The sequence below is a fragment of the Rattus norvegicus genome, chromosome 20 (genome assembly GCF_021556685.1).
Source record: "Rattus norvegicus strain SHRSP/BbbUtx chromosome 20, alternate assembly SHRSP_T2T, whole genome shotgun sequence".
NCBI classification, from domain to species: domain Eukaryota; kingdom Metazoa; phylum Chordata; class Mammalia; order Rodentia; family Muridae; genus Rattus; species Rattus norvegicus.
In genome coordinates, this window is record NC_141553.1 from 37,482,864 (window position 1) to 37,496,403 (window position 13,540).

At 40.9% G+C, this 13,540-nt stretch overlaps 1 long non-coding RNA gene across 1 annotated transcript; it reads right to left on the reverse strand.

Moving 5' to 3' along the window:
- Positions 1-2,158: 2,158 nt before the first annotated feature.
- Positions 2,159-11,092, reverse strand: LOC147998660 (uncharacterized). The gene is made up of 4 exons (XR_015645227.1): positions 10,450-11,092; positions 8,447-8,515; positions 4,160-4,220; positions 2,159-2,932 (listed from the first exon to the last, which is right to left on the reverse strand). It is a non-coding gene; the product is annotated as an uncharacterized LOC147998660 (long non-coding RNA).
- Positions 11,093-13,540: the final 2,448 nt, after the last annotated feature.

A 13,540-nucleotide genomic window follows, 5' to 3' on the forward strand; every position in this document is an offset into this window, starting at 1 on the left:
AATTACCCTAGATCCCTAGAACAAACGAAACTCAAGACAGATGATCAAAATGTGAATGCTTCACTCCTTCTTTAAATGAGGAATAAGAATACCCTTGGCAGGGAAGGGAGAGGCAAAGATTAAAACAGAGACTGAAGGAACACCCATTCAGAGCCTGCCCCACATGTGGCCCATACATATACCGCCACCCATTTAGACAAGATGGATGAAGCAAAGAAGTGCAGACTGACAGGAGCCGGATGTAGATCGCTCCTGAGAGACACAGCCAGAATACAGCAAATACAGAGGTGAATGCCAGCAGCAAACCACTGAACTGAGAATAGGACCCCCGTTGAAGGAATCAGAGAAAGAAGTGGAAGAGCTTGAAGGGGCTCGAGACCCCATATGTACAACAATGCCAAGCAACCAGAGCTTCCAGGGACTAAGCCACTACCTAAAGACTATACATGGACCGACCCTGGACTCTGACCTCATAGGTAGCAATGAATATCCTAGTAAGAGCACCAGTGGAAGGGGAAGCCCTGGGTCCTGCTAAGACTGAACCCCCAGTGAACTAGACTATGGGGGGGAGGGCGGCAATGGGGGGAGGGTGGGGAGGGGAACACCCATAAGGAAGGGGAAGGGGGAGGGGGATGTTTGCCCGGAAACCGGGAAAGGGAATAACACTCGAAATGTATATAAGAAATACTCAAGTTAATAAAAAAAAAAAAGAAAATACCAAAAAAAACTGCCATTAAAGTACATTATATTAATTTAAAAATGGCACACAAACAAATCTTGCATATAGTTAATAAATAATTTGTGAAATTGTTGTGTTATTTCAGAGAGCATCTCAATAATTTTATTCACAGTTGTAGAACTTTAGGCAATTCATACCTTACTTTCCCATTATTTTTCTAGTATTTTTGCTGTTGCTACAAGCTTCATTCTCAATTTCACTAGTAACTGATAAAGTTAATATCTTCAGAAACTTATTTCGTAGCTAATACTATTTCTGAAATGTCCTGGCAATGTGTCTCTACCCCTCTTTGTAAAAATATGAAGCACACAGTGTTTATCCTTCCAGGAATATTACATGTTCCACACTTGTGGGGAGGTCAGCAATAAACCATGCACCCATCTGTTTGCCTAGTAGAAATTTTCAGTCAATGGGGTTGGTATCTAGAGCCAGGCAGGCCTGGTGGCACTGGTTTTCGGCCAAACATTTCAAACCATTTCCGTAAATGCTTCTGATCCAGCAAAATAGAAAGCTAGTTTTACCAAATACTTTTTTCTCTTTAATTTTTTAATTTGTGCACATTGAGAGAGAAATATAATCCATCTGCTTAGTTGGCACAGAATTCAACAAACTATTGTTTTGTAAGAGAAATTCAATGTCCAAGAAGCCTTGTGATCCTGCCTACTCTCTCCTTTAGAATCCCAGAGAAGTGGAGATTTCCAAAACCAGATGGGCAACAGGGTTACTAGGTACTGATTTAATAAAATGTATTATCGTTTTAATACTCTTTAACCTATAAAATTTTGTCTACCACCATCAGAAACATTAAGTTAAAATATGGCCTAGTGGATTTAATTATTAGACTTTTGCTTCCCATTTCTTGATTTCTTTTCCATTCTTTCTAATCTCCACTCTCCCTAAATGCCGTAGTACATGGTTCCCAGCCTATATAATTTCTTTCTTCCGTGCTCTTAGCATCGAAACTCATGTTTTTCTACCAAAAGCTTTGATTACCTCTAAGTGATTCCATTTTCCTGGGGTTTGACTTCAAGTGCACTCAGACATGCGTGCAGTGTTTGTATAGGAGTACCCCAGGCATATTCCATATCACCAACCCTGTAGTTACAGTTGAAACTGCATATGAAAAGCTTTGAAGACTTGTAAAGTCTGGAAAGGACATTAAATGGATTTCTCGAGTTCGACATTTCGAGACCTTTACTATTTTAATGGGCACTGGACATCCCTTAGAGAGCACAGCATATGGTAGGCTAAAGAACACTCTTCCTCCAAGGGACAGGCTTATAGCAGAGCATCCTACTGAAGCAGGGCTGTATGAGAGAAGCATGAGAAGTTCTCTTTCTTCCCTCCTTGTATTTATTTCATTACTCTGTGGTATCTAGTGTGCATTGTCTAAAGACAAACAACAAACCCCCTTCTTTTAAGATGTAATTTAATTTTCTTTTCATTAGAGAAAACAAGATTGTTTTGTTTGACTGGAGAGACAAGCTGACCATTAATAGACAATATGAAGAATTAAGGACTGTTTTGCAACAGTCTATTGGAATGGAAATTCCCACTTGCAGGCTTAGTGGGCGGTGTGACAGCTTGGCTACAAGAACTGGGTTCTTTGATTAATTTCCCCCCAGTTGTGTTGTGGGAGAAATCCTCTTTTGTTTGTTTGTTTTTACTTATTTATTTTACATCCAGCTCACTGCTTTTCCAGTAACCCCCTTCCACAATCCTTCTTCCATTCCCTACCTTCTCCTCTGACCCAGTTGGGGGGTTGGGTAGTCACCCCCCACCCCTTATCCCCATCTCTGCCCTTCAAGTCTTTGTGAGGCTAGGCACTTCCACTTCCACAGAGACAAGACAAGGCAGCCCAGCCAGTAGAACATATCCCATGTACAGGCAACAGCTTTGCGTTAGCCCCTGCTCCAGTTGTGTTGGGATGCACAAGAAGACCAAGCTGCCCATCTGCTTGCAGGGAAGCTTAGATCCAGGCTACATATGCTCTTGGTTGGCGGTTCAGTCTCTGACAGTCCTAAGTGTCCAGGGTACTAAACTCTGTTGGTCTTCCTGTGGAGTTCTTATCCCCTTCCGGGCCGGAAATTCTTCCTCCTATTCTTCCGTAAGAGTCCCCGAGTTCCATCCCTGTGGGTGTCTGCATCTGAGTCAGCTACTGGGTGGAGCCTCTCAGAGGACAGCATGCTCCATCTGCAAGCACAGCAGACTATCATTAACAGTGTTAGGGATTGGGGCTTGCTCATGGGATAGGTCTCAAGTTGTGAGGGTTATTCGTTGGCCATTCCCCCAGTCCCTGCTCCATTCCCCATCCCTGCATTACTTGTACACAGGATAAATCTTGGATTGAACATTTCGTGGGTGGGTTGGTGTCTCTATTACTCCACTGGGGTTGCTGGCTGGCTACAGGAGGTGGCCTCTTCAGATTCCACATCCCCAATGTGAGTCACAGCTAAGGTCATTCCCATTGATTCTTGGGCACCTCCCTTATCCCAGGTCTCTGTCTTGTCCTGGAGATGCCCCCCACCTTCCCACCCCTGTCAGTCAGTTGCATATTTCCATTCATTCTCATGGCCATCTGGCCTTTTCTCCTGTCCCTCCCCATACCTGATCCTGAACCTCTCATCATTTCCATCCCTATGCCCTCTTTTTCCCATTCCCTCCCTCCATCTGCCTCTTATGACTATTTTGTTCCCCCTTCTAAGTGAGATTCAAGCATCCTCGCTTGTGCCTTCCTGCTTGTTTAACTTCTTTGGGTCTGTGGAATGTAACATTACATTTGTGTTATGGCTAATATCTACTTATAAGTGAGTATGTCCATGAATGTCTTTTGGGACTGGGTTACCTCACTCACGATGATATTCTCAAGTTCCACCCATTTACCTGCAAAATTCATGATGTCTTTTTTTTTAAATAGCTGAGTAGCATTTCATTGTGTAGATATACCACCTTTTTTTTTTTATCCATTCTTCAGTTGAGAGACATCTAGGTTGTTTCCAATTTCTGGCTATTATGAATAAAGCTGCTATGAACATAGTCGAGCAAGTGTCTTTGTGGGATGATGGAGCATATGTCGGTTATATGCTTGAGTGGTATAGCTGGATCTTGAGGAAGAACTATTCTTAATTTTCTGAGAAGCCACCAAACTGAATTATTTTTTTTATTAGACAGTCATCTTGTGAGAATTTCATGTTTACCAGTAAACTCAGAAATGGGAAAGAACAAAAAGAAAAAGATATTCTCTCTCTCTCTCTCTCTCCCATTATTGTTTTATCTTCCATGCTAACGTCTGAGGCTACAGATTTCCTGAAATTGTTTTTGTTTCCCTAAAAGCATTCTGAATTTAACCTCTCTTAAAATGCCTCTTTTGTCTTTGTCTCAATGCCCACACCTCATTTTGCTACCTGCTTAAGGACTCACCTTGGGAGGTGAGTGGGCGGAGAAACCTCTTCTGAATATGCCCAGGAGAACGGCTGCATCCCTGTATAAATATAAATCATAGAATTTAAAGTGCCTAGCGACCTGTGGTGGTCAGGATGTGTGTAAGCAGGGTTGGGTAGTGGTGATCTTGAATTCTTGACTCGGAAAACAGGAAAAATAGCTCCTCCCTCTTCAGGTGAGGCAATTCTACCTCAAGAGTGACTAGTTTTCTCTTGAGAAGCTTTTTTCTCTAAACATAATTCCAGTCTCAATTGGGAGAATGGAGAAAGCTCCTGAAACTGGATGTGGAAATCACCTGGATCAGATATGAACCATGCCCTTCCTGTGTTCCCTTTCCAGTGTTTGTTCTAGAATAGTCCATGAAGGGGCTCTTTTCCATCAAAACTCACTCTGCATCTCCTGAAATTGTTCCTATTAATAAATAAAGGGAATCATAAAGAGTTAATAATGTGTTCTGATTCTCTCTCTCCTCCCCTCTCTCCCTCCCTTTCCCATTTCGCTCATCGTGAAACATTTTTATATTTTGTATGCTATGATGAATTCATTTGTGGATTCCTCAGCCATTCCTGAGGCTCTCATCTCCTCACCTGTTCATAAATGTATGTATTCATCAATTTAGCAAGCGTTTGTTCAACACCTACTACACAGAAATAATAGTTTCTAAAGCCTCTTGATTTCCACACAGGTAAAAGCCAGGTCATATTTTTGCAGAGGGCTTCCAGATGAAGTGTAAACACTAAACTGCACAAATACTCAAGGGCATGGAGACATTAATTATACATTTCATTCATTTTGATGAGATAGTCTTTTCCAGGGTTCACGTAATTGTCACATAATTCCAGGGTTAATATTGAATCTACTATGGTAGGAAACCATACTTTGCTACATAGCATGCTAGGTTGATCTTCACACTCCCATTGACTTTAGCTTCTGATCTCATTGTCTTGTAGCTTAGAGAGCTACCTGTTACTTTGCCCTTAATGGGATTATCATTTTGGAGAGAAAGTTTCTTAGAGTTAAAATGGGAGAGTTTGAAGAAATAACCCATAACAGAAGTAAATCCTATACTGCTGCGGACTTTAAGCTTTCTGTTTGTGTGAGCTATAATTCAATGGTTAATGTGAGAAAAAGGACATCATTTCTCTAAAGTTTCTAAACAAAAGAATTTCCCTTTGCTGTTGATACCACAAGTTATGTAAACAATTTCTGTTCACTGCATCTCCTGTTCATCTACTCTCACAATAAGTCTTAATCGATGTTCATTTTCTTTCTGTTTTTTTATTAAATGGATGTGATGTAGACTATGCTTAAACCATTTTTCCTAACTTTAACCTGTCAATTCCTTGAGGTGTAGAAGTCAAGGGCCATCCTTGACTGTCCTAACTTTACCTTAGAACAAGTTTGTCCAGAACGGACCTTTGTAGGATATTTTATTTTACTTGTCACACAGACATGTCTTTTTAATATTAAGAATGTCAGAGCCCCATAAAGCTCCTATAGGGACAAGAAGGAATTAGCAAGTTCACTGTTATAATTAAATAAAATGATAACTGACAAAATGGAAAAAAACTATCCTGAAATTTGCCCTGGGCTGGTGGTTCTGTGGTTATCCATGGTACCCAGTATTTTTCAAGCCTGGTCTTGGCTGCCCTGTTGTATATGTGCTGTTGGGACCGAGCAGTGCAGGTGGACTCCAGACCTATGAGAAGGGAGTATGCCTGTAAGTTCTTGTTTGCCTGAATGACTACAGTCTTCTCTGCTGCCACTCTGACTCCCAAAGTTGTTCTTTCTCTTTCCATACCAACCGTAGTATCCTTCAGCAGGGAAGCTGGAACACCACATTCCACTAATGGAAACTGGCTTCCTTCTTACCATAGTCTAAAAGGCCCCAGCAACCTGCAATCATGTCTTCTCCTCTAGCCCTACTATATAACTGTCTTCTTGTTCCTCTGTTGGGTTACTGAAAGTCATGACTGTCTGTCTCCCAGACTCTGACCCCAAATATTTGTTTGACTTCCATTCTCATCCCCCCCTCTTTTTAATCATTTTTCAAATGTCATAACACAGCCTTCTTGGACTGAAACCAAAAGTACCCCTTCCAACTTCCCAGTGTGAATTTTTCTCCAGATCACTTTTGCCATCTCAGAGGCTTTATGCTTTATGAACATTTCCTTTGCTGTCTGTCTTTTTCATTGACCACAGCCTTTGAGGAAACAAATTATCATCTGAGTTTTGCGACCAACTCTGTACCTCTTACTGCCTATTGAATGAATACGGAGCAGACTATAGGTTCATATCTGAACTGTGAGCATTCATTTGAACTCCTGGAATAACATCCAAGAAGTCACTTCCATAGATACCTGTTGTTTAGAAAAACAAAGTTTTATTTTATGACTCCAGAGAAATGCTCAGTCTAAGTGAATGAACATACTGTATGGCTGAAGTTAAATTAAGAACCAAGTCCCCTAGATAGATAGATAGATAGATAGATAGATAGATAGATAGATAGATAGATAGATAGATAGGTATTGCTTTTAACTTTTAGAAATCATGCTGTGCCAGGCAAGCAACTCAAATGTAAGGTATAAACAAGACTATGAGATAAGATTCTCAAAATGCTGGCTATGAAACACCTTCCAGTGTTTAGCCATGGCTTCCCAGTGATGCAGCACAGACAATTTCATGGAAGATTTAACTCCGAAGTTCCACCCTGGCACTCTACCTCCAGGTGCCCTTGTGTCTATCTGCTTCGGCCAAGCTTCTCAAATTATGTTAGAGGCCCCAGGTTAAACTGTGACCCTGGGAGAATTCTTGCTTCATCAAATGGCAAGAGCGACCACTTTGTATAAAGAACATCAACAGAAAAAGAGAAACCAGGAGAGGCATCTTGAATTCCTTTTCATCAGCTTTAGAAACCATTTAAATATCTCTTTCTTCCTCAGAAAATATGTGCATGTCTCACAACTCACTTTCATTATCACAAGCGTTTACCTAATTGATGACTGTTGAAACATCCAAATCTTCTAATGGATCACGATGCTTTTATCTACTCAAGTTTCATGTTTTCTACATGACAGCCAAACTGAAGTTTCAAAAACACAACATACGTGGTTCACTGCATTAATGAGTTCCCATTTTTCTTAATGTGAAGTCTTTAACTGTCTTGAAATGTCATTCAACCCTGGCCCCTAGCATGTTTTCAGCCTGAACTCTTGCCTTTTCTTCCCTTGTGGGCTGTTGGAGCACCATCCTGAAATGTTAAGAGAAGTTCCCTCTGACCTTTATATTAAAGCCCTCTAGGCTACAGACAGGCTAGAATGAAGTCGATGCTCCCACTTTGCATTTTGGCACTCTTCTGTATTTCCTATGAATGGATTATAGTAGTGATACCTGTAACTGTTGTCCTTTTCACACCTGATAATACTACTAAGCATATGTGTGTCAGACACATAGACAAATCCACTGATGTTCAAAAAGCCAACGGAACAGGTAGCTTACAGTGGAAGAAACTAAAACACCACCATGCAACCAAGGTCACATCCCTAAAATGGTTAAATCTGATTTGAGGTCAGAAACTGTCCTGAACTTTTTTGTGTCTGGGGAAGAAGATTTCGCAGACATATTTTAATAAGCAGTTATTTTTTTTCCTTGAACTGTAAGTAATTTCATAGTTAAGAAGGCAATCACAGAAACCAGACTCTCACAGAAGGACTTAACGAGAAACTCTCCTTAAGTCATAACTGTAACCTTGTTTTTTTTGTTCAGTTTGTCTGCACTGAAATCTACCCCCCAGTCCAACACAATCCACTTAAAAAGGGGGGCTTCCATTTCAGGTTGTCTCCATGAGAGAACCTACTCCTCCTTGCTACACTTGTTTGGTCAGTGTGGGGATTAATCCTTGTTGTCACAGTTTATAAATTCCTTGAGATTGTGGACCTTGCCCATGTTACCACCAGATTCCCAATGTCATGTGAAGTTTCCAAACAACACTTAGTCACTGGGCAGTGGACTGAGGAGAGACTGTAGACAACAGTGAGAAGATACATTTAGATAAGAGAACCCTCCTAGCGATCTCACACACACATATATATATATTTATTGGTGCAGCATAATTATGGCCACAATCTTCTTTGAAACTATAGGCTCTTGAAGTTTATCTATATAACCTTATATATTTTAATTGGTGAAGTATAATTTTGGCAACCATTTTCTCTGAAACTATGAATGCCTGAAGTTTATGCAACATTCTGCAATGACAATTCTTACCTCTATTCATCTTGTTCTTTTGATCTAAATTGTCCATTTTTGCTCTGCAATCACAGGAACAACATGGTACTACAACATCAAGGAACATATTTTATGAGTTCAGTCTATCAGCATTTAGCAACAAACAGACAAAATCTAATTATTTTAAATTGGCATCATAAGATGGTCAATGTTGGTGTTGTGGCAATGACGTATTATAAAGGTTAATGATACTGTGCTTTCCACAACACAAAATAGCGTGAGCTGCGAAGTTCTGTGTGGAATGCTTCTCCTCCTTTGGTTTAGCTTGAGTTTTCTCTGCCCAGCAGAAATCAATTAGTATTTTTAATGCCTGAGTGTATGTCTCTATAAACTGAAGAAAACCCTTGCTACCTACACACAGAGGAATGCTCTGATAAATAATGAAGTCATGTCTGAAACACACCATACAAAACCAACAAAGTATAATTATGATTTGTTTTCTGATTGGGAGTAGCTGGATTCCCAGTTTCTAAGAAGTCTGTAAGAGCTGCCTAACAGCCACATAATATTTTCATTCTCTCTTGGGGGGCATTCAAGCGGCTGCTTGGAATGCTAACTGTGACTATCTAACACTCCACATGTGTAAGCGGCCCTATGCACAGCCTCATGGAATACAGTGGTAGAATACATAGATGGCAAAAGATATTTCTGTTAGAGACAGAGAGGCAGAGAGAGAGAGAGGTTTACACAGGCGCATGTGTGTGTGAGCGGGTGTGTGTGTGCACGCACACACAAACACACACACAAAGAGAGAGAGAGAGAGAGAGAGAGACAGAGACAGAGACAGAGACAGAGACAGAGACAGAGACAGAGAAGAAATTTTCTTTGCTGGCAGGATTTTCCAACTTAAGAGATATGGCAGTGCTTTTGATACGATTAGATTCATTTTCAGGAGTAAGTACTCAAAACCTGGTTGTTGGGAAATACACAAGCGTGATGCCTGCTTTCTTTGAGCTCAGCAAACAGACAGAAGTCGACAGAACTCTTTGCAGTTTCAAGCAAAAAGCATTCTCCATGCATGGCTGTGAGTTGGGAAGCAATTAGGAATCTCTTTCTTAAATTTGGATTCAGTGACCAGTGGCTTGAACCAAGATTAAGCTGACCTTTCTTTTCATTAGTATTTATGATGTATGGTTCCATTCTTGAGAGAGTTTGGACTTGGAGTAATACTTTCTCCCTGTTAATAAACAATTATTTACTGACTTTGTGCAGTTTTCCACCATTCTTTTAACTTTCAATATCGGAGGACATGTCTTTATGGCTTTTGTACTTTCAAAATTCAATTAAATTTTATTTTGCACAAAGAAAATTCACTGTTCTTCCCAGGCAATGTCAGAGTACATCGACAGAATAGCAGCCACCACAGGGCTTCATTAAACTTTTGTTCAGATGGGGAAAGGTACTCAATAGATATGTGAAATTTAGGAAAAGATGTATCAGTAAAATCTGCTTTTTTGTGTGGGGTTATTTTTCGTGTAATTATTTTCTTGCACTTTCTTAGCAGAATTCATTTCCAATGATCATCCCATATTATTTGTTCTGCTCCAAAGTTCTCATTTTATAGACGTCATTGCCAAGAGAATATTTTTGCCTCCTCCTTGGATGGGGGAAGCAAGATCTTCTTTTGAATTTTAATTGAAAAAAGCCATTTGCTTTGGTAACTTTCCATTCTTTAATTAACTAAATGAACGATTTTGAAGCCCCAAATCAATTCTATGTTATTAGCAGCCTTGGCCTTTCTTGACAGAAAATACCCACATAAGAGACAAGAAACAAAAGGTGTTAAGTTAGCATCGATAAGGATAAGGAGACTGTCAGTGTTGAGTATCCTCTGGGCTAGTTGAAGAAGTCCTTAGAGTTAAGAAAACATATAGGGTACAGAGAGTGTTCATGAAACCCAAAGCCTCTCCTTGAAGCGTGTTTACCTTCCATTTGCCTACATAACTTGACCATTTCTTAGCTGAAACTCCCCAGTAACTTACCAGGAATCGCATCAGACCCAGGAACATCTGTTTTCAATTGGAAAGTGCTTACAAGAGGACCACCTGCCAGCGCAGGGAATGTTTTCCTTCTCCCAGTGGGGTCTTCGAGACAAGCTTTCTTGTAGTTAAAGGGCTAAGCAAGGCGCCCAGAAGAATATTGTTAAGGCTGTCTTACTGGGATGTTCTTACATTCAAAAAATGAAACCCCTAAGATACTACAATGCTCACTTTTTAATTCTACTTTTGCCGGTCCTTGTTCAGAACTTGGGCTTTCTTCTTCATGTCTTTCTTCATATTTCTTTTATCTATATTTGTGCATTTCATTTGTGAGTAGGAGGGCACACGTGTGCCACAGAGCATGTGAAGATGAAGAGACAAGGAGGTAGATTCTTTCCCTGTACCATGCGAGGGGCCAGGGATGAATGCTAAGGCACCAGCAAAGTGCCTTTACTTAACGAGCCCTCTTCTTGGCCTCTTTCTTCATATTCCTTTGCTGTTACATTTTCTGATACCAAAACAGTCTCGATAAAAACGAAAGTGTTTCTCAGTTTTGAAAGCTACTGCATTAAAACAAATGCAAACACTTCTTGTGGATGAGCCTAAATGTTGTTTCTTCCACACCCTTGACAATCGACACAGGCACGAGAAAGAGTCACGAGGGCTGCTGAAGGACTGAACTATTTCAGCTCTAGTCCTGACATACAGTACAAGTGCACAGTCGTGCACACAGGGAGAGAGGTCATTTGAAGGGAAATGAGGGAGAACCACTTGGGAATGTGGGTGCTCCTTGCTTCTGGATTCTGCCAAGTTCCCTCACACACACTCTTTGAAATATAAATGTGCTGGGGAAGTGAAAACTGGGCTCTGGTGTCGCTTTTCTTTTTCATTAAGAGAAAAAAATAAAACCCAAAGATGTGTCACGAGCGTAGTTTTTGTAACATCAACTTTATAATGAAATATCGAGTGGATGCTTCGTCCGTTGATACAGGAATCCCCCCTCATTTTCATGGACAGGTTTACATCCATCTCAAACTACCAGGGACACAAATAAACATCCTACCGGGAAGATAATCTATGTGGGAGCCTCAGAGACTGGCCTCATGCAAACCCTGTACACATTCCACAGGGATGGAAGGGATCTCAGACACCCAGCTGCAACTGACAAAATGTAGGAGTCAGGTGACAACGTGGTGACGGGATCCGCGATGACAGCCAAAAGGCAGTTCCAAGTTAATATCGCTTCCCCAGACTTACACTCTCTTCAGCCTGGCCCACATGGTTGCTCGCTAAGACACACAGCAGTAAGAACGCACAAGGGCACTCACCCAGTGCCCTGCATTCCACACACTCCCCAGCCTTGTTAAGAGGATCACAACAGAAAGGTTGCCTTAGCATGGGAACTCAGATTAGTTCACCACTCAGGAACTGAAAGTGGACTAGGTGAGCTCCTCTCAGAGAAACAAGCCAAATGTGCTAACTCATATTACCTCACCATCAGCAGGCAGAAGTGGTGAGGAGAAATGAGTGTGGTAAGAAAACAGACAGTCCTTGCAGGTACATTTCTCATGACATACTTGCCTTGAGAATCCGAATGCTAGCAATGGGTGACAATAGCCCGCTTTAAAGACAGCACGGAAAGGTATTCACAAAGGGCATCCTAAAGCAGACTCACTGAGCTGCTTAGTAAACTGTTCTGACTCCAGAGCCACAAGATCTCTGCTGCAAACTAAAGCCAGCCATGATGAAACCACATAATTAGGTTTGGTTACATAAAAATGACACAAATGGGCACCAGACTGCATCTGTTATCTGGGACAAATACACTGGGTTTGCTGACGTTTTGGTCTAAAATGTTGACCTGACCTGAACAATAGGCAAATACAGTCCAGTGACTCATTCCAACGGCAGTGTATAAAAGATTTCCTAAGGATTGCATTAAATTTCAGAATAGTGGATTTTTTTTTTGCTTTTTTGATTGGATATATTTCTTTACATTTCAAATGTTATTCCCTTTCCCAGGTTCCTGTCCATAAGCTCCCTATCCCCACCCCTCTCCCCTAAGGGTGTTCCAATATTAAGCAGATCACTGTCTCTTCCCTTCAGTTTCATTTTCTGCATATTCATGAAGACAATCAGAATCCACTGAGTGTTTTTTAACTTTACGAGTTGATTGTTCTCCCATATATAACTAAATGTCAAGGGCAGCACATTCGCTCCAGGTTCTCTGAGCAGTATTGCAGAGGGCAGGGATCTCCTTTCAATGGTTTGATTTGCAGGATGTAAGCTGCGAGGCTCAGGAAAGTCAGTTGTGGGTCTTCTTACATAAATATGTTGACATACCCAAGTGTTTTATGCACATTTTCTGGTCCCCATTACATTAGCTTGCAAACTAGCTAATGTGTTCTTTGTAGTTTGAGATAGCAGTGGGGTAAAGAAATAGGTTACTCACCCACTATCTCGTAGCTAATGTGGAGCTGAACAGAACATTGTAAATGCCAGCCAGGTTAAAGTTAAAGCACACCATTCTCCTCAATGTCTACCTTTGAACCACTTTAAAATGGGACTCTGAAATGAGAGAACGGCTATGCCCAAGTAACCACGAGCGTGTGTAGATAAATATAGGCATTCTGCAATAGTTTCACAAGGCAGAAAAGAAATGGAACAAACACACTGACGTCAAGAGTAATAAGAATCTACTTACACGGCCCTCTGGCCTCACAAAAACACAGGTTCTACAGGGCCTTTCGGGGCTGTCCACATTTACAAAGACAGTCCTGTTGGGCTGCTTTCCAAAGGGAAGGATAACAATGGAACTGTTAATATTATTTTAATTAGCTTCCTTCTAAATAAAAAAACCACCCTTATAAATTGGACACAAGTATTTTTAATTTCTCGTATTAAGGTTGAAATTTTGGTCATTTTAAATAACCAACAAAAAAATAGTCGTTGTTTGTGAAAAACTGCATTCTGGCTGGCAGATGCAGCCCCCGACCCCACTTCTTTCCATGCCTTTTCTCACTCCATCTGGTTTTGTGTACTCCGTGTCTTTTCCTCTCTGCCAAGTTTCCTTTTAATGTACACACATCACTCT